The sequence below is a fragment of the Oryza sativa genome, chromosome 2 (assembly GCF_034140825.1).
Source record: "Oryza sativa Japonica Group chromosome 2, ASM3414082v1".
Taxonomy (NCBI): domain Eukaryota; kingdom Viridiplantae; phylum Streptophyta; class Magnoliopsida; order Poales; family Poaceae; genus Oryza; species Oryza sativa.
This window is the reverse complement of record NC_089036.1, coordinates 3,561,407-3,584,234: the sequence shown is the minus strand read 5'-3', so window position 1 is coordinate 3,584,234 and position 22,828 is coordinate 3,561,407. Positions and strand designations below refer to the sequence as shown.

The 22,828-nt window shown below is 41.8% G+C and overlaps 2 long non-coding RNA genes across 2 annotated transcripts; both read right to left on the bottom strand.

Moving 5' to 3' along the window:
- Positions 1–2,264: 2,264 nt before the first annotated feature.
- Positions 2,265–3,195, bottom strand: LOC136355382 (uncharacterized). The gene is made up of 2 exons (XR_010739613.1): positions 3,126–3,195; positions 2,265–2,956 (listed from the first exon to the last, which is right to left on the bottom strand). It is a non-coding gene; the product is annotated as an uncharacterized lncRNA (long non-coding RNA).
- A 13,551-nt stretch (positions 3,196–16,746) lies between these two features.
- On the bottom strand, positions 16,747–18,126 carry LOC4328413 (uncharacterized). The gene is made up of 2 exons (XR_001543746.3): positions 17,897–18,126; positions 16,747–17,156 (listed from the first exon to the last, which is right to left on the bottom strand). It is a non-coding gene; the product is annotated as an uncharacterized lncRNA (long non-coding RNA).
- Positions 18,127–22,828: the final 4,702 nt, after the last annotated feature.

Below are 22,828 nucleotides of genomic sequence, written 5' to 3'. Positions count from 1 at the left end.
AGAACTGATCGCGCGGCGTGGAGAGAGCGCGACTGATCGCCCATTAGAGCAAGGCTAATAGTATACTCCTAAAGCCAACTATAGATACAATAGCTTGTTCATTGGATGACTACATCTTATAATCAAATAATTAATTATAACATGCACATGTCAATGTGTAGGATTAAGAGTGAATTATATCCCTGTAGCCATTTGCGCTGTGACATGAATTTTATTCATCAAACACTACCACTACCATATAAACCAAGTTCTATGTAGTATGGAAACTACAAGCACTAATAGATAACTCAAATACCATAGCAACTAACTAGATTAACCCATAATTAATATTATTATCCCAGGCAGGGACCGGACCGTCGCTGCCTTAGGAGCTTCTCTCGCTTCGTCTACGTCAGGGACGCGGGGTGCCATGCTGCTGCACCTAGCTCCAGCGCTCCAGGCAGGGCCGCCTGGCATGCGTGCACCTGCTGTTCGACAAGGACGACGTCTCCGTGCCCACCGCTTCCCGGCCTGGGAGCACGCCGCTGCACCTGGCCGCCCACGCCGGTAGCCTGACTGCATCCAGAGATGGCGCGCTGGAGGGAAGCGGAGATCGAGCGGGCGCCGAGGAGGCAGAGATCGCGCGCCGCATATGCGTCGAGGGGGAAGCGGAGGGAGCGTTGCGGGATCGGCTGTGGTGTGCGGGCCCCACAAACCGCGTTTTTATCGCCAGGGCCGGCTGCAATCGAGCGGTAGCGCGTCGAGAAAAGTGTATCGCCCGGCGACAGATTAGTCGCCCGCTTCCTTCTCTCTCATCTATTCTCTTTCCTCCACATAGGAATAAGATGACGTGGTATATTTTTGCAGCCCGCCTAGTCAGCTTATCGTACCTGCTCTTAGGACTCCCCGTTTGCATCCCATGTTTCCAACCCATCTCTCTCGTTTTCCGCGCGCACGTTTTTCAAACTACTAAACGATGCGTTTTTTTAAAAGTTTCTATATGAAAGTTGCTTAAAAAATCAAATTAATCTATTTTTAAAAATAAATTAGCTAATACTTAATTAATCACGCGCTAATGGACTGCTCCGTTTTCCGTGCGGGAGAGATTAGTTCCCATCACTAGAATCCGAACACAGCCAAATGGCACTCACTCCAAATGGTGATAGTATGAAATAAGATAAGCAATAAGGTAGTACTTTCTCCGTCCTAAGATTGTTCTAGCTGGTGTCCTATCTTCATCTAGGTTGGTTTTTTTTTAACGGATGGAGTATATTTCAGTACTAGGACATATTTATAGTACTAGGATATGTCATAGCAGGCTCTTGCATATTCCGGTGCTAGGTTGGTTTTTTATGGGACCGAGGGAGTAGGCTCTTGCATATCAAAGCAGGAAATCAAGTTTTATCAATACTTAATATGCTGCTGAAGTGAGAGAAAAAAAGAAAAATATGGATCGCCGATACGCATCAGATTGACCAATATACGGATCGGGACGCGTAATCTTAACGCGAGCATGAGAGGATCTGTCGCCGATCGAGGCAGAGATGCTTACCTCCCCCACGACGCAGACGGCCTCCGCCGGAGCGCGGCGAACGTACAACCCCCCGAGCTCGGCACCTTCTTGGTGGCGTCGAGGCCGGCGGGTGGACACGGAGGCGAGGCTTAGGGTTCGACGGCTCGCAGCGGCGGCGAGGCAACGCGACGCTAGGGTTCGCGGCGGTGGCGAGGCTAGGGTTCGCCGCGGCGGCGGCTTGAGCGATTGAGGAATTGGGGATTTGCGAGGAGAAAAGCGCGTGCACCTTGGTTTGATTCCTCCTCTCCATCTCGTGGCTGAGGAGGCTGCCACTGCACATGGGCCAGACTGGGCCCGGCCCATCCGAAGTCAAAAGTCCAAATGCCCAAGACAAATTTGACACGATTTTGCTATATATTTGTCGACAAATTTTCCCCCAAAAATTTAACAGATGTAATTACAGTACAATCGTAGTGTAATTACACTGTAACTTGCATGTAATTACACTGTAACTATAGTGTAACTTGTATGTAACTTTCAAAAATCTCTCCATAACATGATATTTCGGTAAAATGAAGGTCGTGGGAACAAATTCTTTCATATATGTGTGTGCTATGATTTGTTTTTTTCCTCGCCAAGACAAATTTTGTAATAGATCTAACGATTCAAAATTATGTGAAACTTACATAGAAGTTACATTGTAATTACACTACGATTGTCCTATAATTACATCTGTCAAATTTTTAGGGAAAAATTTGTCGACAAATATATAGGCAGTCCCAATTTGACATGTTGCCAATGCATTTTATAATTTGACATATCATCATATACCCTTACAAAAATGGCAATGGTGAAAAAAAAATTACATTACCAAGAAGACTATTCAACGCTACTAGTAGTGATCAATGATACTCCTAATAAGCAAGTCGTATTATTACAAGAGTAGTGCCGTTAATCTTCAGGTTTCCAACATAAATTCAGGTAACCCGATTACACTTCTTGTTTCCCAAACTAAAATCGGAAACAGGCACGCACAAATTAACGCAAAAAACAAAAACAAAAAAACAAACCAAACAAACATTACTATAGTAGTATACGTGACGTAGTCAAGGCCTCCTTTGAAACAGCCGAATTTCGTGAGAATCTTTCCAAAACTAAATTCTCTCAAAATTCGCGCGTTTCAAAGAAAGATTTCACCCCCAGCGATCTCTCTTCTTCTTCTACCCCAGGAATGCGAAGAAGATGGCGCATCCCAGCAGCCACATGGCGTGGTAGAAACCCATGATGGCCAGCACGTGAGAGTTCATCACCGGCGCCGTGGAGTTCAGGATGAGGATCCCGCCGGCGGCGTACAGCATCAGCAGCACGCCGGAAGGTCGCCGGCCGCCGCCGCCGCCGCCGCCGGCGACGACGACTCGCCCACCTGCAGGCTCCATCCTGTACAGTGGTACACCTGCCGGCCACCTTTTGCAGCAATTAACAACTTGATTAATTACAGACTAACAGAAGTAAGATTCAGAAGAACAGATGAGAGAATGTTTTTTTAGATAGGTTTTTTTAGATAGGTCAGATGAGAGAATGTGATCTATGGATTCTTTTGAAGAAAGAATTAAACGAATTATGAAGTGTTTACCTAGTGCTGAGATGAAGTGATGAGGGTCTGAATAGTTTGAGCACAGGGTGAGTAGTGAGTGAGGAGGAAAATTAACCATGCATGCACATTATTTTATAGGGGATGGAGGTCAACACCAGTGTCGCTATTACGTGGTGCCATGTTGGTCGGGTCCCAGCTGGATTGATGTGAATTCTACCATTCTTACTTCGTCGTTGCAAGTTAGTGATAACCTGTACGTCAGGTAAATTAGGACATGGTATTAGTACTTAACTCTGATTAATTAGTACTCGTAATCAGATTTTTACCCTGTGACAACTTAGTTAATTAATCTCTCTAGTTAATTAGCCTTGTGAAATGCATGCGACGTGCCCTGCTCGTCGTCGTCCGTCCACGGTCGTCGCCGGCGCCGGAATCCAACTCCAACCTGCAGTGACCTGGTCGTGATTAAGCATAGAGTGACCTGACCGGGGAGCTTAATTAGCGAGAAGGCGTAGGTCGTTTTCGAGGCGTGCAGTGCCGTGCCGACCAGCGCCACCTTGGGCGGCGGACTCCGGCGAAGTCCACGCCGGGACACGCACTTCGCCGTTATCTCCAGTGGAAAAGTGCGCCCCCCTGAGCTTTCCCTTTTTCCAACTCGCTCTTGTCGAAATGTCATTGTATGGATTAGTAACTAAATGCGTACTGATGTCCCCTTGATGGCAACAGGGGACAATCCATTTTCTTGCCTTTCAGAAAAGAAAAGGTTGTTTGTTTGGAAGGATATACAGTATATGTGTATATATATATATATGTATATATATATGTATATATATATATATATGTATGTATATATGTGTGTGTGTGTCTATATATATATATATATATATATATATATATATATATATATATATATATATATATATATATATATATATATATATATATATATATATAGTAAATTTGTTTGGTGCTCCATGGTGCCCGGGCACCATTGTTGAAATTGAGTATATACCCAATTCAAATGAGTATGAAACTTTTTTAATTATTTAGGGTATTAACATTAACTACTTTTACTAACTAGTTCAAAGCAAGTTTGAACTGAATTTGAACTTATTTTTGTTAGATTTTGATTCTAGGTATATAGCATCCATACATATAATTAGTTAGGTATGTAATCATGGATTGTGAAATAAAGTTAAATTTGAGTTGTTTTGTTGATAGGTATAGGTACGAATCAAATTCTTATAACTAGGTATATACTCACAATTAGAAAATTTTGAAAAATTTGAGTGATTTTGTGCATTTGAAACCATGGTGCCCGGGCACCATGGTGCCCCATATGAGTGTCCTATATATATATATATATATATATATATATATATATATATATATATATATATATATATATATATATATATATATATATATATATATATATATATATATATATATATATATATATATATATATATATATATATATATATATATATATATATATATATATATATATATATATATATATATATATATATATATATATATATATATATATATATATATGTATAGTGCATACAAAAACAACAGCATATAGTGTATGCCAAGGGTCTTCGACATCTAGGGATGAAAACGGATCGGAAACTAGCTTTATTATATTCATTTTCATATTTTTTTTCGGAATCGGAATCGGAATCAAAAACTCGGATACGGAAATGAAATCAAATATTATCGAATACAGATACGGAGCGAATACGAGACGGAACGAATACGGTAGCGAATATTTACCGGTATATAAAAAACCCCTCAAATTGAGTTTTTTTGATAAAGGAAGAGATATCGCTTATTATTTTAGTTCAACATCTCCAACATTTATATCGTCAATTTTGTAGACGGTCCCACAACTATATGTAAAAATTGATTTTCATGGCTGTTCCTCTAACAGATCCATATGCAAATATAATTATCATTTTCTATTCCCAAGACCTTTTACTAGATGTATAACTTACTTACTATTGTTTAAATTGGAGATGTTATTTATTTTACTTCACATCTTCGAAACTTGTAATGTTTGTATTATACTTTAAATGCTTTTAAATACAAATGTTATAAACTACAAAGTGGTAGATCCCGTTGAGCTCTACAATTTTGATATGGAACACATCTCCATCGGATGTCTTTTGAATTGTAGATCTGAGATTTTGTAAAAATTAATATGGTATATTATAATGAATATTTAGACCCTTAAATGGCCTCAAATAATAAAATAGTCAATAATAAAGCTGTAGATCTCATCAAGCTCTACAATATTGATATAAAGTTTGTCTTCATCTGATTCCGTATAAAAAAGTTATGCATATATACGTGTTTATTCTAAAATTTGCTCAATGTCTACGGATATTCGAAAAAAATTCCGGATAGTTTCCGACCGTTTTCCGATTCTGACGGATAATACCCTTACTGTATTCGTTTTCGTTTCCGAGAAAAAATATCCGAATTCGTTTCCGAATCCGAGAATTTCCGGATAATTCCGACCGAAACTATCCGAATCCGAAAAATGGTCCGGACGGACGGAAACTATTCGAACCAGTTTCATCCCTATCGACATCAATACACAAAAGCAATATGTTAGTTGCAAAGATTACACAAAAATGGGCCATGTAGACATGCAATCGTTTTTAACCTTTTTCCGGTGGAAAAGTGCGGCACCCTGAGGCCTGAGCTTTCCCTTTTTCCAACTCGCTCTTTAATTTGTCGCAACGTCATTGTATGGATTACACTACTACTGATGTCCCCTTGACTTGATGGTAACAAAAAAGGGTTGTTTGTTTGCAAGGAAATTGCATACTACAAAACAAACAACAACATAATGTGTGCCGAGGTCTTAGTTCGACATCAACACACAAAAGCAATATGTTAGTTGCAGAGATTACACAATTAAATGGGCCATGTAGACATGCAATCGTTTTTAACCAATTTTGTCGGACCTTTTAGGATCTTGTTTTTAAAACGGTGATGCACATATTGCTTCTTTGCTAATTGTGTTTGTACCATCATGGTGACAGCAAAATCTTAACTTTAGTGATGATGGTAATACCACCACCGTTATACTAACTTACCACTTTAACAGCAGTTTGTCTTTTTTTTTTCCTTTTTAAGATGGAGAATCTTGTTCGAACCAGATTGAGATTTCTTTTCTCAATTAGGACTGGGAGAAATATTTTTTTCTGTTTTGGATAATCCGTTGTTACGTATGCGTATTTGGTTGTATGAAAAATGAGCATAGGTCAAATTGCCTAGTTATTTACACATGTTTAAGGCCCTATTTAGTTCTCCAAATTTTTTTCCCAAAAATATCACATCGAATCTTTGGACACATGTATAAAGCATTAAATATAGATAAATGAAAAAACTAATTGCACAGTTAGGGAGGAAATCGCGAGACAAATCTTTTGAGCCTAATTAGTCCATGATTAGCCATAAGTGCTATAGTAACCTTCATGTGCTAATGACGGATTAATTAGGGTCAAAAGATTTGTCTCGCGGTTTCCAGACGAGTTATGAAATTATTTTTTTCATTCGTATCCGAAAAACCCTTCTGACATCCGATCAAACATCTGATGTGACACTGAAAAATTTTCTTTTCGCGAACTAAATGGCCATAAGCATTTGAACTTTTCGAGACCAAAACCTCCAGCCACAATACATCGCAAGTTAAGGGGACATTTTAAAAAGGGAGCGACTTTTTTAGTGTAATTTGCACGAGTTTTTCGCTTTTCTGTACTGCTCCCTTCTTCCTGCCTGCTGTAAACATTTTTTTGAAAAAAAAAATCCTCCTCTAATGCAATTGAGACCTACCCTTCGTGTAGAAAACAATGTGTTGACTGTTTCCCTGAGAAAAATATGTTGACTGACCAGTGACCACTACAGTATTAAGGATGAGTTAATCATTCTCCCCCAAAAAGGTTGAATTAATTATGGCCAATTTCCTTGGCTGGCATTTAATAAAATGGGTTCTGGGCTTGTTTTGTGTGACTGCGGCCTGCAATTTGGCCCTTGGATAGGTGGGCTCTTGTTGGGTTCGACAGGTGAAATGTGAAATTGAGTGCAGCGTGTGCCCAGGTTCCATTTTGTTTTCTAGAGATCAAATTTATTTTTTCTTCGGACTTTTTACTTCATAGAAACTATAACAAATTATCACATAGGTAAAAGGTCAAATAACCGTGAATTACAAAATCATAGCTTAATTAAGAAAAAAATACTTAGAATATTCACCTTAAGACAAAGATACTAGCGAGAATCACATAAACATTGTTTTCCTGATCAGCAGCTTATAAATTCTATGCAGTCATAATCTTACTCAAACGAGAAAACTTCATGTTTAAAAATTAAAATCAGCGGCAGATCATTATACCGATTGAATTTCGCTCACACCATCATCTGCGACTTACGTCGATCCAAAACGGAAGATAACATCGGAGAGTAACTAAGCTCTAAATCAGAGATCTTGTCACCACGCACCAAATGACCAAAGTCGCTGAAGCCGATCCGATGAGGATTTCGTTGCCACAGACTCCACACCCTGTTGTCGTTCCCGTCGTCGCTATCGACGCCTACACGCACGAATTAAGGTCACCACCAAATGTGCGACCTCCATCTCAAGCAAACACCACTCCATGCTTCGTTCACCTTTGGTGGCCACGAACCGATCGACAAGGTCTTCATATTTGCTTTCCCATCAAATTTCACCAAATCCATCTTGTAAAAAAGACAACGCCGAGGTGAGTGAATTTTGTAGGCTATTAATAACATCATTGTTGCTCATGTACAGCGGCAATACATGAGATGCACTTAATAGTGCAGTGGTAATTGAGTGTGTGGTATCAACCCTGAGCTTACGTGTTCAATCTCTAACACAATCATAATTTCTACTTAAAAAATATTTGGAGAGACGTTAATTTGTTAATTTCTCTCTCTTAATTAATAATAGAGTGAATTTCACAAAACTACACGTTTTGTAGTCCAAGTTACAGAAAACCACACACTTTGACACTTGGCACTTAAGTACATATATTTTGATAGTGTAGTTTCGCAAAACCACACTATCAATGAATGAATTCACCCGCGAGATGACGTGATTGTTTCATCTAGGACGAGGACATGTCATCCTATTACCAGCCATCGCACGAAATTAATAGGATGCCACGTCCTCATCTTAGATGGAACGACCACGTCATCTCACGGGTGAATCCATTCATCGATAGTGTGAAATTACCAAAAAAACATATGTACTTAAATGCCAAGTGTCAAAATGTTTATGGTTTTCTGCAACTTGAACCATAAAACATATAGTTTTGTGAAATTTACTCTTAATAATATCATTGTTGTAATGTTGTTCATGTACAACGGCGATAGATGTGATGCACTTACTAGGGCAGTGGTAATTGAGTGTGTGGTATCAACTTTGAGCTCACGTGTTCAATCTCTAACACGATTATAATTTCCGCTTAAAAAAATGTTTGGGGTGACATTGTTAATTTCTCCCTCCAATTTTTTTTCTTTAGCGGCAACAGATTAGTACATGACAGTTTGATAATCGTTCAGCAGCAAGACGACGGTGCCGAGCGACGCGAGGAAGAGCGCCGCCGTGGAAGCAACCAGGACGGCCGTGCTGCACGCCGGAGAGACGATCCGGTGGTGCCCACCAAGATCACCGGCCGCGTGCCGGAGGAGCAGGAGGCCGGCGGCCGAAAGGAAGGCGGCGAGAGCCAAGATCACGGTGGCCGCCTCAACAAGCTCCACAGGAGCGACGCCCATCTCGCAGCACCGCCGCCGCCCTCGCCGCCGCGGTGCCACTGCCCGGCCGTCGCCGGTGCCGTGGAGGAAGAAGAAGAGGTTGGTCAGCTCGACGGCGGCCGCGGCGGCGACGGCGAGCGCTGATGCCGTCGACGACGTCGTCCCCACAGCACCCTCCTTCTTCTCCTCCTCTTCGGCCGGCGGCGGCGGCGGCGCCACCGCGACGCAACTCCGGCCGACCTCCACGTCGTCGACCTCGACTCCATGGCCATCACCAGCCATGGCGGTCGTCGACATTGCCATTGGAAATTGAATCGAAGCGAAGGCAGTAAAGCCCACGAGCTGAGATCCACCAGCTCGATCGATCACATTGCCATTTTAAACTAAAGGAAGCAAGCTGAAGCAAACTGAACAAATATAGGAGATGACTGACTTAGCTTAGGCAGTGAGTCGATTTAATGGTTGACGAACACGTGCGTCAACTCGGTGGTCAATGGTCAACGCTGTAGGCCTAGCTTATTTTGTGCTTCTTTCACCACCTCAGTCATCCCATTGGTGTTCTTCAAATCATTTTGTCTGTTGCCCTTGTAGACACGGTAATGATTATCTGGGAAAACTACTCCCTCCGTCCCATAATATAGCAATTGCTATATTATGGGACGGAGGGAGTAGACCAGTAGCTATTTTACATTTTTATTAAAAACACAGTACGGATGTAAATGTTCACAACGTACGATGCTATCCCTATGAACACACGTATACGTTATCCTTATGAACACATTCAAAAGACTAAACCAATATATCTTAAAATTAGCAAAGTCACTATGGGTATCTCGCTGTTGATGGATACGTCGCATATCACTAAAATAATAATTAATCATAAATGTGAGCACCCATATCTTAAAACTCATGTGGGCTAGTTTTACTACAAGAAACCTAATCGGTCGAGTTACGGTTACTTTGCAACTATTTTACATTTAGGGTTACAACACCTTACAGCTCGCAATTTCGCAACTTAGCTTTTTATACACACCGCATCTAAAATCTACACCATCAGTTCTAGAATAAATTCATTTTTAGCCTCTTTCGTTTGCCCAAAATAAGTTCATTTATGAGTAATTATTGTATTGGACTTTGTGAAAATAAGGAATGACTTTATTGAGAATAGATAAAGTAAGAAATAGTCGTATTGAGATTTAATAAAATGAGGATATTATAGTCTTATTGATTTCGTATTGCTATGTTTGGAATGGGTGAAAAATGAACTTATTTGGACAGAGGGAGTATGATGCACGTGAGGGCCGTACGTCTTGGGCCGGAATGGGATCGTGACAGACGTGCGGCCCAACTAGTTGGGCTGGAACGTGATGGCGACAGGCAGTGGGCTGTGTGGCCCAGTTAGTACGTAGGCAGGAAATGTCGTACTTCATACCTTAAGTGATGCAAAATTAATCTATTGCCAATTTTACCTCGAGCTGTCAGTTTTTAACCACCGTTTACATTCTATATCTTCGGTAACAACCGCCGCCGTTGGATCAAGATCCAACGCCCAGGAACAACAGCAGAATTTATCTCCCCATATCTGTAATAAGAAATTTTAAACCGAGAGATAATTACCCTAAACCCTTCTATAAAATCTCACCAGAAACAAAATAAAAAAAAATATAAACCATTGGAGAAGCGTGCGGAGCTAGCGATGGCCGAGGCCCAGAACGGCGCCGCGGCGGCGCCGCCGCCCGCCGACCACGCCATCGCCGCCGCCGTTCCTGCGCCGCCGCCGACTGATCCGCGAGACCAGATGGTGATCATGCTGCAGCAGCTGGGCATGGGGAACCTCGTGTGCAAGCTCCGGAAGCAGGTGGACGCGTCGGACGCGAAGCCGAACCAGTCGCGGCTGCAGCTGACGTACCAGCTCGCGCGCGGCCTCGTCGAGAGCGGCGACCTCACCGACGGCGAGAAGAGGCTCATCCACGGCGGCGACGGCGACGACGACGACCTCTCCAAGAAGAAGAAGAAGAAGAGCTCCGGCCTGAAGCTCGACGGCTACGACCGCCATGGCCGGAGGTACGGGGCGATGAGGTTCGGCAGGGTGGGCAGCGTGGACGGCAAGAACGGCAATGGCCTGTACCGGCTCAAGAGCTTCGGCAGGTTCGTCGCCGCCAACGGCCTCAGGGCCGGCCACACGGTGGTCGCCTGGGTGTTCCGGCTGCCGCCGCCGCCGCCGCCGGAGGAGGAGGAGGATGCTCCGGCGAGGTTGGCGGTGATGCTGCTCGACTACCCTTCGAGCGATCCGGCGATGGTGGAGGCGATGGTGGTGTGGGAAGACGATGTGCTCGAAAAGTTTGGCGCCGCGAGTGGTATTGTCAAGATATCTAATGCAGGCAACTAACATACAAACACAACAAAAAAAAGTGTGTTAGATTATTATTGTTAGAGATTTTTAAATTTTCCAAGCGAAATAGTAATTAGGAGTATAAAATAGATTTTCGATCTGTTTGTTCCCGAATTTTCGTTGCGTCATATTGATTGCGTCATAACACATAAAGCCATAACTATAACATTGCAATTATCAACGTTGGTCAGAAAAATTACAACATCATAGCACATAATTAATGTTCCTAAAATTAAAATCTCCCGTTGGTTCGAAATTTAATTTTAGATCTATTTGCAGCGGAAGATCTATATACAATTCGTATAAACAATAACAAAACTCTGTTACTTACTCTCTGTAAAATTCTCCCGTTGGTTCAAATTTAAACAGAGGTAAAACATGCAAAAACAATTCAAAATTCTATTGTAATTTGCATGAAAATATACAAAATACATGTTCAGAAGCATTTCTCACATTTATCTATTCTCTAAACAATTTTCACGTTGGTTCAAATTGCTTAGAAATAAACACAACCATTAAACATATTGAAAATGCTTCCTTCGGCCGAGGTACTTTTATTAAACTTCTTTTTCTTCTTTTCCTTCTTTCTTTCGGCTGAGGGACCTAAAGTGGACTTTTGGCCGGCCTGGCCCGTCCGGCCCGCGGCCACCAGCCGACCGTCACCATCCGGCCATCCATTTGCTAGGGTTAGGATCGGACGGTCAGCCGCCGAGTTCGGGGAAACAAAAAAACCTTCCTCCCGACCGGCCGAACCCTAGCCGCACATTTCACTTCTCCTCTCTCCCTCCTCTCTCTACACCGGAGCGGCGGTGCCATCGGCGGCGGCTGGAGGAGGTGGCGGCGCCGTCGCGGGGCCCCTCGCCGGCGCGCGTGCTCACCCTAGGCAGAGCGCGCCGCCGTCGAGCGGCCTTGCAACGGTGTGGTCGGCGCCCTCTCGTCTCCCCCCGGCTTCGGCGACGGCCGGCGACGGCGGTGGATGGGGAAACACGGCGGCGCCATCTTTTCTTTTCTCTTCTCTTCTCCCCCCACTGTCTCTAGCCCCCACCGCGAAATGAGAGAAAGAGGGTGGCGGCCGAAGGAGATGGCGGCGCCGCCGCGGGCCTCCTCGCCGGTGCGCGCGTGCACCCGCGGGTGCGCGCACGGCCGTCGAGTTGCTCCTAGGCGGTGCCTCTTTGCCCCTCCCCCCTCCGTTGCCGGCGTCAACGACGGCCGGCGACGAGGTAAGATTAGGGTTAGGGTTTTTCTTTTCGATCCGTTGGATCGTTTGCTTTTCTTTGCTTTTCTCTTTGGATTTCTTTCCCGAACCAATCTAAACACTAGGGCAGCTCTGATACCATTGTTAGGGTTGTCTATTGGATCACCTAGGTTTAGATCTAGTCGGGTGGTTCTATTTGCGATGGATGATTGAACAACAATAGAGAATAAGGGAAAGGGTTTAGGGATGTGACCGGTTGACGCGTTGGATGAAGAGGAAGTCCCGGCCATCGTCGTTGTCGTCGCTCTGCTTGACGTGGGCGGCGGCGGCTATGGTGGTCGTGACGGCGACGGTGCTGCGCCGCAGTGGTGGTCGTAGGGGATCCCGGCGAGGTCGTGGCGTGGCGGTGGAGTCTTCCCGTCACTGGCTGCGCCCCCTCGATCGGTTAGGGTTTATGGGGTGGAGTGGCGGCGGCGACGATGGCCGGGACTTCCTCTTCATCCAACGCGTCAACCGGTCACATCCCTAAACCCTTTCCCTTATTCTCTATTGTTGTTCAATCATCCATCACAAATAGAACCACCCGACTAGATCTAAACCTAGGTGATCCAATAGACAACCCTAACACCTACAATATATCCCATCTTCTTTGTGTACATGATAGCTCGAAATTAAAGAAAACCCGTATATCCATCTTCTAGAAGATGTTATCACAATAATTGAAGAAAACGAATAAAATCTAGATTGTTTGATCAAGATATGCAATCAAATTTATATTAACTAATAGTTGTTGTACTATAAAAGTTATTATTATATTTGTACATATCTATAGGAACAAAAGTTATGAGCTATATATCAAATCAATCATACTCTCCAAAATGCGTATATATAGGAAAAAATATACATAGAAATAGGAGACAATAGTTGTCTATAAAAAAATCTAAGTCAACAAGCCCTGTGCAAAATTGTACGGGAAAATTGTCTACTTGTTACAAAGTAGTGCTACAATTATAAATATATTTTCGCCTCTGCATCGTCGATCGCTGCCAGCCCAACGTACACCTTCGTGTTGGAACCCCTCATGGATGATGCTGGCATATAGGTCCAACCTCTAAGAGATTAGATGTAGGTTCTATAGATTTTTAACACTATTTATTTTATTATTGTAATGTCATGTAAGCGCTAGTATTCTTCATGTTATATGAGTGCCACAAAGAAATTATAAATTATTTGGAGGGAGTAACCTATAGATGATTAGTATCTGTATCCCTCTTTGTTGGATAAACGCTCAACCACAACACCATTCTGCTGCTCAGCCTAATTGTTCCTCGCTTCACCGTCTTGAAGCTGTTTCTTTATTAAGACAAACGTTGGGTATGAGAGGATGGCTCTCACATCGAATTTTATTAGAAAGGATGGAACCTAGGCCGGCTAGCCAACTACTCATGTGGTGCTAGTCGGAGGACTCCTGGACGTTTCTCGAAGCTGTTTCTTTATAGACTCTAGCTCATTGTTCTTATGAGAAAATTTCCAAGAACCACCTTTTTGATGGTTTGGTCCTATATAACACGTCGACTAGGAGAGAAAATTTATCATAAGATCGAACGATGAGAGAGAGGACCAAACCACCGTTGTCCAAATCGGTTAGAGAGGCAAGGTAATTTCATAGATAAGGAAGTCTTTATACTCCCTCCTTCATTAAATGTTTGACGCTGTTGACTTTATTAAACATATTTAACCGTTCGTCTTATTCAAAAACTTTTGAGAAATATGTAAAACTATATGTATACATAAAAATATATTTAACAATAGATCAAATGATAGGAAAAGGATTAATAATTACTTAAATTTTTTGAATAAGACGAATGGTTAAATATTTTTTAAAAAGTCAACGGCGTCAAACATTTTGGGATGGAGGGAGTATTTTGTTTTGTTCCTGAGGATTACGAATCAGGCATTACTGGAGGGACTAAAAGTGAACTTTTCCATTAAAAGGCCAAATAGAATCTCACCGTTTTTACTGGCCGGCCCAACTAAACTACCCAGATCGAGCCCGCTAGATTGGAGAAAAATTGGAGATCACTGTCCAAAAAGGAAAACGGAAAGGCTCGATCAGATCGATCTATATACGCCCAAAGAAATATTTGCAGGAAACTAACGCGGCAAATTAGCGCTCCTATTGTATTTTTACCGGTCCAAAGACTCCAAGGTAACTATAATAAGTTGTTCTCCAATAAAATGGTGAAAGTAACAGCAACGGAGTCGACGATATAACCTAAGAATGTTTTTAATTTGTGGTTTTCAATAAATATTTACATTTCATGCATCGGTATATCTTGCTACGTTTGTTATTAGGAACAACCTTCTCACATTCCAGATAGGCAACGGAGCTGAGGCACACTAGCTACTTCTGCCATTCATAATTAAAACGTCGACAGATTAGTTAACAACACCGAATACATTGGCGCCTAAAATGCATATATACATACATAGGCAAACAATCTTTTCCTATGCTCATTTGCAGGTTCCGTGTATCAGCAGTAACAACAGCAACGTACAGTACAGCCGATTTAACACACTCATCCGATCCAAAATCCACAGCAACAATTACTGATTAATTATATGCATGGTCTGATCTGGCCATAATAGGTAGGAGTACCAAAATTTATTCATAAACACGGTGGTAGATCCATGAAAAAATAACAAGGAATCTGAACAAACTAATTAAATAAAACTATAACCCTCTTCTCATATACGTATGGCAAAATAAAAAATTTAGTGGAGGTTTCGTAGAACTCTCATAGTCCTGGTACTAACAGTAGAGGCTTGAGCCCCCGCCACCCCCAAAGTATATCTGCCCCTGCATACATATACACGGTAATTCTTCACAGTACATATGTATAAGCAGCCATTCAATCCATAGTACATACTTGAAAAAAACTTCCTGAAAGTTGTTAAGCAGATTAGCGAAGAGTAGCTTAGTATAGCTAGACGGATCGTAGGTTAATTAATGATCAGAAGCTTCAAGCTAGCCTTATTAATTGTTTTAAGAGGGAGATCATGAATGACTCCCTTCCGGTCTTCCGGATCATGGCTCGGTCCGACTGACCAGCAGTATAGTAGCAGGACTCTCGCCGTGAGAAGGAAGTAGAGCATAAAACAATACAATTAATATGTAAATTTATACTGTTCAATTGCAAATGAATCCATTTTAAGATGGCTGGTTAGCAAAAACCATCTTTTCATGCGCTAAAATGGGATCGGAGTAATTTGTTCCATCGTAATTAATAACATGCATGAAGCCCTCTGGCTGTGTGTGTCATGCGCGCTTTGCTTGCAACGTTTGCACCTAACAGTTAACAATATCAACTTCTGGGGAATGGGAATGACATGCATAGCGGCCGCAGAAACCATTTTGCACCAGCTAGCTTATTTGAAAATTTTCTACTATCACTAGGATTGAAATCTGTCATGCATTTCATAAAGTGTAAAACTCTAAAATGATGGTTTTCATGCATCTAGTAAGAAACTAATTAAGAACGTGGTCATGAAATAAGTTGTGTGCTAGCTGTTGTTCCTCAATTGATGTGTGTATTGCCTGATGATCTATTTGTTTCAGATAGAAAAACAATAATATTAATCCGTAGCATCATTTTAGCTGTTGCTAGATCATCCATAAACTGAGCATTTGCAACACACACACACAAGCATTCCATAAACTGTAAAACTCTAAAATGATAATTTTCGTGCATCTAGTAAGAACGTGGTCACACACATAAAAACCATAAAAGAGAGATGGATTATTGTACACATAAACGTTCTGTGTTAGCTAGTGAAAATTGAGGCATGAATGACAAATCTTCAAGTGAAGCACGGGCTATATATCTGCCTATGCGTACGTCCTTTTTTTAATGTGGTTTCATAAATGTTGCTAAGAAATCTTAATGATCAGGGAGTATCATGCAAAATAAACTTGATGAAAAAAATCACCTCAAAAGACAACATTGTGCTACAGCCACTGGACTAAACTGACACCTCCCAACTGTGTAACCAAAGTAATTAATGTCCTAGTATAAGCATAGCAGTTCAGTACTATTGCAAAGGAATAGAGGGATATATAGTGGATACCCTATATATGTTACAAAAACTAGCCTTATACTTCTTACTCCCTCCGTCCCTAAATGTTTGACGCCGTTGACTTTTTAAAACATATTTGACCGTTCGTTTTATTCAAAAACTTTTATAAAATATGTAAAACTATATGTATACATAAAAGTATATTTAACAATAAATCAAATGATAGAAAAGGAATTAATAATTACTTAAATTTTTTGAATAAGATGAAAGGTCAAATATGTTTAAAAAAGTCAACGGCGTCAAATATTTAGGGACGGAGGGAGTATCTTATTAATGGTAAGATAGACACACTACAACAATATAGTAATAACCGGGTGCAAATTATATAGTGAAACAATTAAAGTAGGGTACTGATCAGGCAAAACTGGATAAAATTAAGTAGAAATTAATTAACCAAAGTAACAAATAAGGGGCATTAAAACATTACTCACCAGCATCGTGCATTTTACATACCATATGCTGCATTTTCTTGCATTCCCTGCTCTTGATCTGCATGGTGCACAATTAAGCAAGCCAGCTTTTCATACTCCCTCCTTCATCCCATGAAAAACAAACTGCTCATGTTCAGATTCGTAGTATTATGATGTATATCTCATAATAGGTTTGTTTTTTATAAGACGATGGAGAGAGTATATATCTCTGATCAATATGCATGTAGGAACCATGCTTCTGTTTACATATATACTCCCTCCTTCCCTAAATGTTTGACACCGTTGACTTTTTTAAACATGTTTGACCGTTCATTTTATTCAAAAACTTTTGTGATATGTGTAAAACTATATGTATACATAAAAGTATATTTAACAATAAATTAAATGATAGAAAAAGAATTAACAATTACTTAAATTTTTTAAATAAGACGAACGGTCAAACATTTTTTAAAAAGTCAACGGCGTCAAATATTTTGGGATGGAGGTAGTATATCCATACGGCCGGTACACGACCGGACATATGCTCCTATATGTTTGCTTTTGCATATTCTCATCGATCTCATAGAAAATTCAATTGCAAATATCAGCTCATGCTTGTTTCATGTTGTTTGTACTATTTACAAGAGGCTTTCTAATATCATGGGCCATTTTAGAGGGGACACTGCAGTTTGCAATGGCCTCTATTAGATTTGAGTAGGTGGGAGCAGTGGTCAGAACTCAAATACAGTAAATAACAGCAATCTTAGATCGTGGGAGATCAAATAATCATCCATCAAGAACAAAAATAAATAAATAAAAAGCGTCGAAAAGAGAGAGCCAAAAGAAGGTCAGGAGGGGCTTATATTAACTAATTAACCACTCACCAATTAAGCACCTACTGTGATGAGGATCAAACTGAGCGAAATCCCATTCAGTTGGCTCTCTAATCAACCATGCACCGATCGATCTTCACCAAAGTATATATACCCTTTGAGAATTAAGCTGAAATAAATATAGCTGGCCGCCTGCTGTTCTTCATGCCCAGCTGATGACAGTTGCAGGGTATAGATCCCGGTAGCTAAGACCATATAGGAGATTAGCTCTCTTGCAGGTTAGACACGTTGACCTGGATAGAGGCCAGTATATATAGCACAAACTGTAGGCAAACTGTAGTAACATGTCTTCCTCAAGCAAGGTCCTACTCCCTCCGTTTCATAATGTAAGTCATTCTAATATTTCTCACATTCATATTGATGTTAAGAATATAGACATATATATCTATTTAGATTCATTAACATCAACATAAATGTGAAAAATGCTAGAATGACTTGTATTATGAAACGGAGGAAGTAGCATAGAAGGATTGGAAAAACTAGCTTGAAACCAATATAAACAGGTTATGTTTTACAACACGGATTTCTAGCTAGACCGTTCAATCAGATCATCGATCGTGCTCCAGCTGGAGCATCAAACATTATTTAATAGGTGGTTGCTTTTATTTAATTGATACTATTACTAGTACATGAGAGGTACAGATTATTTTTTTTCTTAGAGTATATATCGAAGAGAACGTAGTGACGGGTGAACGCTCCAACACCACCCAGGTCTGTATATTGAATGGCTCGTCGCGATGACGCGATCTGAAACGACCAATAGGGTGAGGGAGCGCGACGACGAAGAACAGGACAGTTTTAATTTGGTGAATGCAAGGTAGACTACGGCAACTTCAAATCGAAGACAAATTGTTTGAACGGTACGGGTGAAAATGTTGGTTTTTATACTGTGATTTTTGTCCTGAGACTAGAGGACAATGACATGTTCCTAATTTAATTTGTACTGATCTTGGCTGGCCCGGCCAGCTAGCTACGCTGATCTACGGGGCAGCTAAGAGGCCGGCCCAACGTACTTCGGATGGTCCGTATTTTAATCTTGAAAATTCTAGCCTAAAACAGTTTATTTTGGTACTCCCTCCTTTCCTAAATATTTGATGTCGTTGACTTTTTTAAACATGTTTGACCGTTCGTCTTATTCAAAAACTTTTGTGAAATGTGTAAAACTATATGTATATATAAAAATATATTTAACAATAAATCAAATGATAGAAAAAGAATTAATAATTACTTAAATTTTTTGAATAAGACAAGCGGTCAAACATTTAAAAAAAGTCAACGGCGTCAAACATTTTAGGATGGAGGGAGTATATCACTGACAAATTATTTTGGAGTTTCCTTTGTACATTTAGCAAATAAAGTAAAATTTCAAATGGTCATATAGCAATTTGGCGGTCTCGCCATGTATTTAATTTGCGGTGTCACGATCACTAATTACTGCACTGATCAACCCTTTCCTCAACGAACAACAACTAACCGAGACCACGCAAACAACACAACCACGAGACCGGCCGGAACACTGGTAGTAGCTATGTTGATTGCATTCATGCATGCATGCGTCGATCGATATGATCCGTCACATGATCACACAAACTTCACAAGTCTCCTGCCAAAACCATCGACACTACTTCCTGTCTGCAACTGCAAACTGTGGTGGTGTGTGTGTCTATATAATACGTTCAGACTATCAGAGAGATCCAAGCAAACCAAATCTTGCAACACAATACCGACGACGTTCAGTATATACACAGATGGCGCGCAAGGGCACGGCGCCGGCAGCAGCAGCAGCAACGTTGCTGCTCCTCTCATGCGCCGTCGCGGCGAGCCACACCGCCGCTGCTGCAGCGGCCGAGGGATCGACATCGCCGCCGGCCGCGCCGCAGCTGGGGATGCCGAGGTCGGCGACGGCCGGTGGTGGGATGAGGACGGTTAGAGTATATGGTAGTTAGAGTCATATTAAAATATGATTGATTTATGTGGACTTCTCTCCATGTACTCCTATATATACCGGCCCCCGAGGCTCAATACAATGTGTCCCACGTTACGTAGTATACATCTCTTACACTACCTCCATCTCAAAATGTTTGACGCCGTTAACTTTTTAAAAAATGTTTGACCGTTCGTCTTATAAAAAAAATTAAGTAATTGTTAATTCTTTTCTATCATTGATTTGATTTATTGTTAAATATATTTTTATGTATACATATAGTTTTACACATATCACAAAAGTTTTTTGAATAAAACGAACGGCCAAACATGTTTAAAAAAGTCAACGGTGTCAAACATTTAGGGATTTAGGGAAGGAGGGAGTACTATCCAACAGGGACGCTACCGAGCTTCCAGCTGCCGCCGATCCCGGTACAGTTCCCGACGCTGCCGGTGCCGGTGCCGGTGCCGGGGATGGCCGCCGGCTGGAACTTCCCCAACCTGCCGCTGCTGCAGCCGCCCAACCCGCCGTCGCCGCCGTCCGGCCGGGACTAATTAATTACCCATGAAACCGGATCAATTCGCCGTCTCTATGATTCTATGCTGCTAACTACTCCGATTACGAACAGAGTTTAGTACTCTAGTTAATTTGGTTTGCGTTAATTCGATGGTTTGAGCTAACTTCTCAGTGTAATCCTGTGTAATTAGGCCTAGCGCTAAGCTTCAATAAACGCCAATTGGACCCGGTCCAACTAAAGACCAATTGGGCCCGGCCCAACTAAAAACCAATTGGGCCCTCTAGCTGAGGAGGTCTAGATGTACGTGGACCTCCGTTGCTGGGCTGGATCAGATCGAAGTCAATTGTATGCATGATTATTAATTGTATGCATGGTCTGATCTGGCCATATATACTAGGTAGGAGCACCAAAATGTATTCATGCACACGGTGGTAGATACATGAAAAAATAACACGGATATCTAAACAAGCTGGAGAAAACTATAACCCCTCTTCTCATATATGTATGGCAAAAAAGTTTTAGTGAAGCCTTCGTGTGGTACTTCTCATGATCCTAGCGCTAACAGTAGAGGCTCGAGCCCCGCCATCTCATGGTAGATCCGCACCTGCATACACATTGTCACATCCTGATTTTCGTCTTAGGATTTATAAATTATTTAATAAATTATTATTGGAATTTATATTAAATGTTTATTAATTTACAAGTGAAGTTAAATGTGGGAAATAAAATTTCCTAAATATAAAGCATGGATGGATTTAATTTTTATTAAATTCTCCATGGTTAATTATACTCTCTGGAATTTTCTCGGATTTTTTGGAGCTCAATTCCTAATTTTAATCATACAAAGAGCAGTTCAGCAATTATTTAAATAATAAATTAATCCTTAAATGGTCTGATTATAATCTTGTTAAGTACTTTGAGTGTCCAATTAGTTTCAGGATTTTTTTCCTGAAATTATTTGAGCATTGGAAGTAATTTTAACAATTCAAAGATCATTTTGGTGATTGATTTATTTGTTAAAGTAATAAAAATCCTCCTCCTCAGCTTGGGCCCTTTTCGGCCCATTCCTTCCTCCTTCTCTCTGTTCCTCAGCCCAGCGTAAAGTCTAATCCTTCTCCCTCTCGCTACAGTGCTTCTCCTACCTCCAGCCGGCTGGACAGAGGCCGTGTTCATCCCGATACCGGCGCCAATCTCCGCCGAATCCGGTCGCTTTGTTGCTTCCCTTCCAACATTGATTGCAAAAAAGGATTCCTCTCTATCTCCTCTATCTTATCCACAAGAAATCCCCATCAAATTCGTTATCTATCTCACGAATTTTGGCCGTTTTTATTCGGGTGAACTCGAGATAAATCCTAATTTCCTTCACCAAATCCATCTGTTCCCGAGGCGATATCTCCCTCTTCCGGCTATAAATAGCATCCCCTCGGCCTCCTCTTCGGTTTCCCCCTGTTTCCCGAAGTTTTCCCTAACCCTAGCCGCCTCCCCACGCTCGTCTTCTCTCTCCGTCGCCGGCAGTCGCTCCAGCCGCCGTTTGCCGTCGCCTCGGCCGTCGCCCTCCTGCGCCGCCACCTCCCTCGGCTCCGCAAGGTCGAGCTATACCCCGTCCACTGGTTCCCCTCCGCCAAATCCCGCCGGAAGCCGCTGTCACCGTGAAGGCCGAGTTCGCCACCCCTGTTTGATCTCCAGCCGCGCCGTTCGTCGTCGTCTATGGTCGCCTTCGGTCGCCGTCGCCTCCATTGGATTCGAAGCACCGAGGAGAAGCCCGTCCACCCCTCCGTTGCCGCCGCTCGTCGCCGGAAAGCCATCGCCATCGTCAACCCAAGGTCGCCGCCCTGCGGAGCTCGTCACCGGCCATCTCCCTCGCCGTCTGTCGTCGTGGAAGTGGTGGTAAGGGTCGCCTTGATCTCCTCTCTCTCTCCCGGTGCCCTCCGTTTGCATCATTGTACCGTGGTTCGCTGGTAACCACCGTTCTCGTGCTCGCCGTGTCGATCCCGCGTGGCAGCCATGTCATCGCTGACATCAGCGCCATCTCGGCCATCAAAATCAATATAAATCCTGTTATCCCTTTTCAATGGCATATTAGTTCTTTTTACTATATGTCGTCTACTAAATTCATTGCAATAATTTCCGGAAGATGCTTTAGTCTTTTATCTCAGATATAAATTATTTGTAAATTATTTAATTAATTTGGAATAGTCTTTTCTTTAATAGGTTGTAATTGGAATTAATCTTCTAAAATTCATAACTAATTCATATGAAGTCGGAATTAAGTGGTTCAAGTCTCTAAATTCATCTAAAATTATGATCTACATGTTTGTCTACTTTTTATGTACTGTTTATTTGGTTTTTATTAGTCTTTTTCTTTGTTTTGCGTGTTAGCTTGTCGTATCCGTTGTTGCGAAGGTTCGTGAGTACGTCGGAAGTGTTCAAGAAGACTAATTGAAGACCGATTATTGCAAGGCAAGTCACACATATCCCAAAC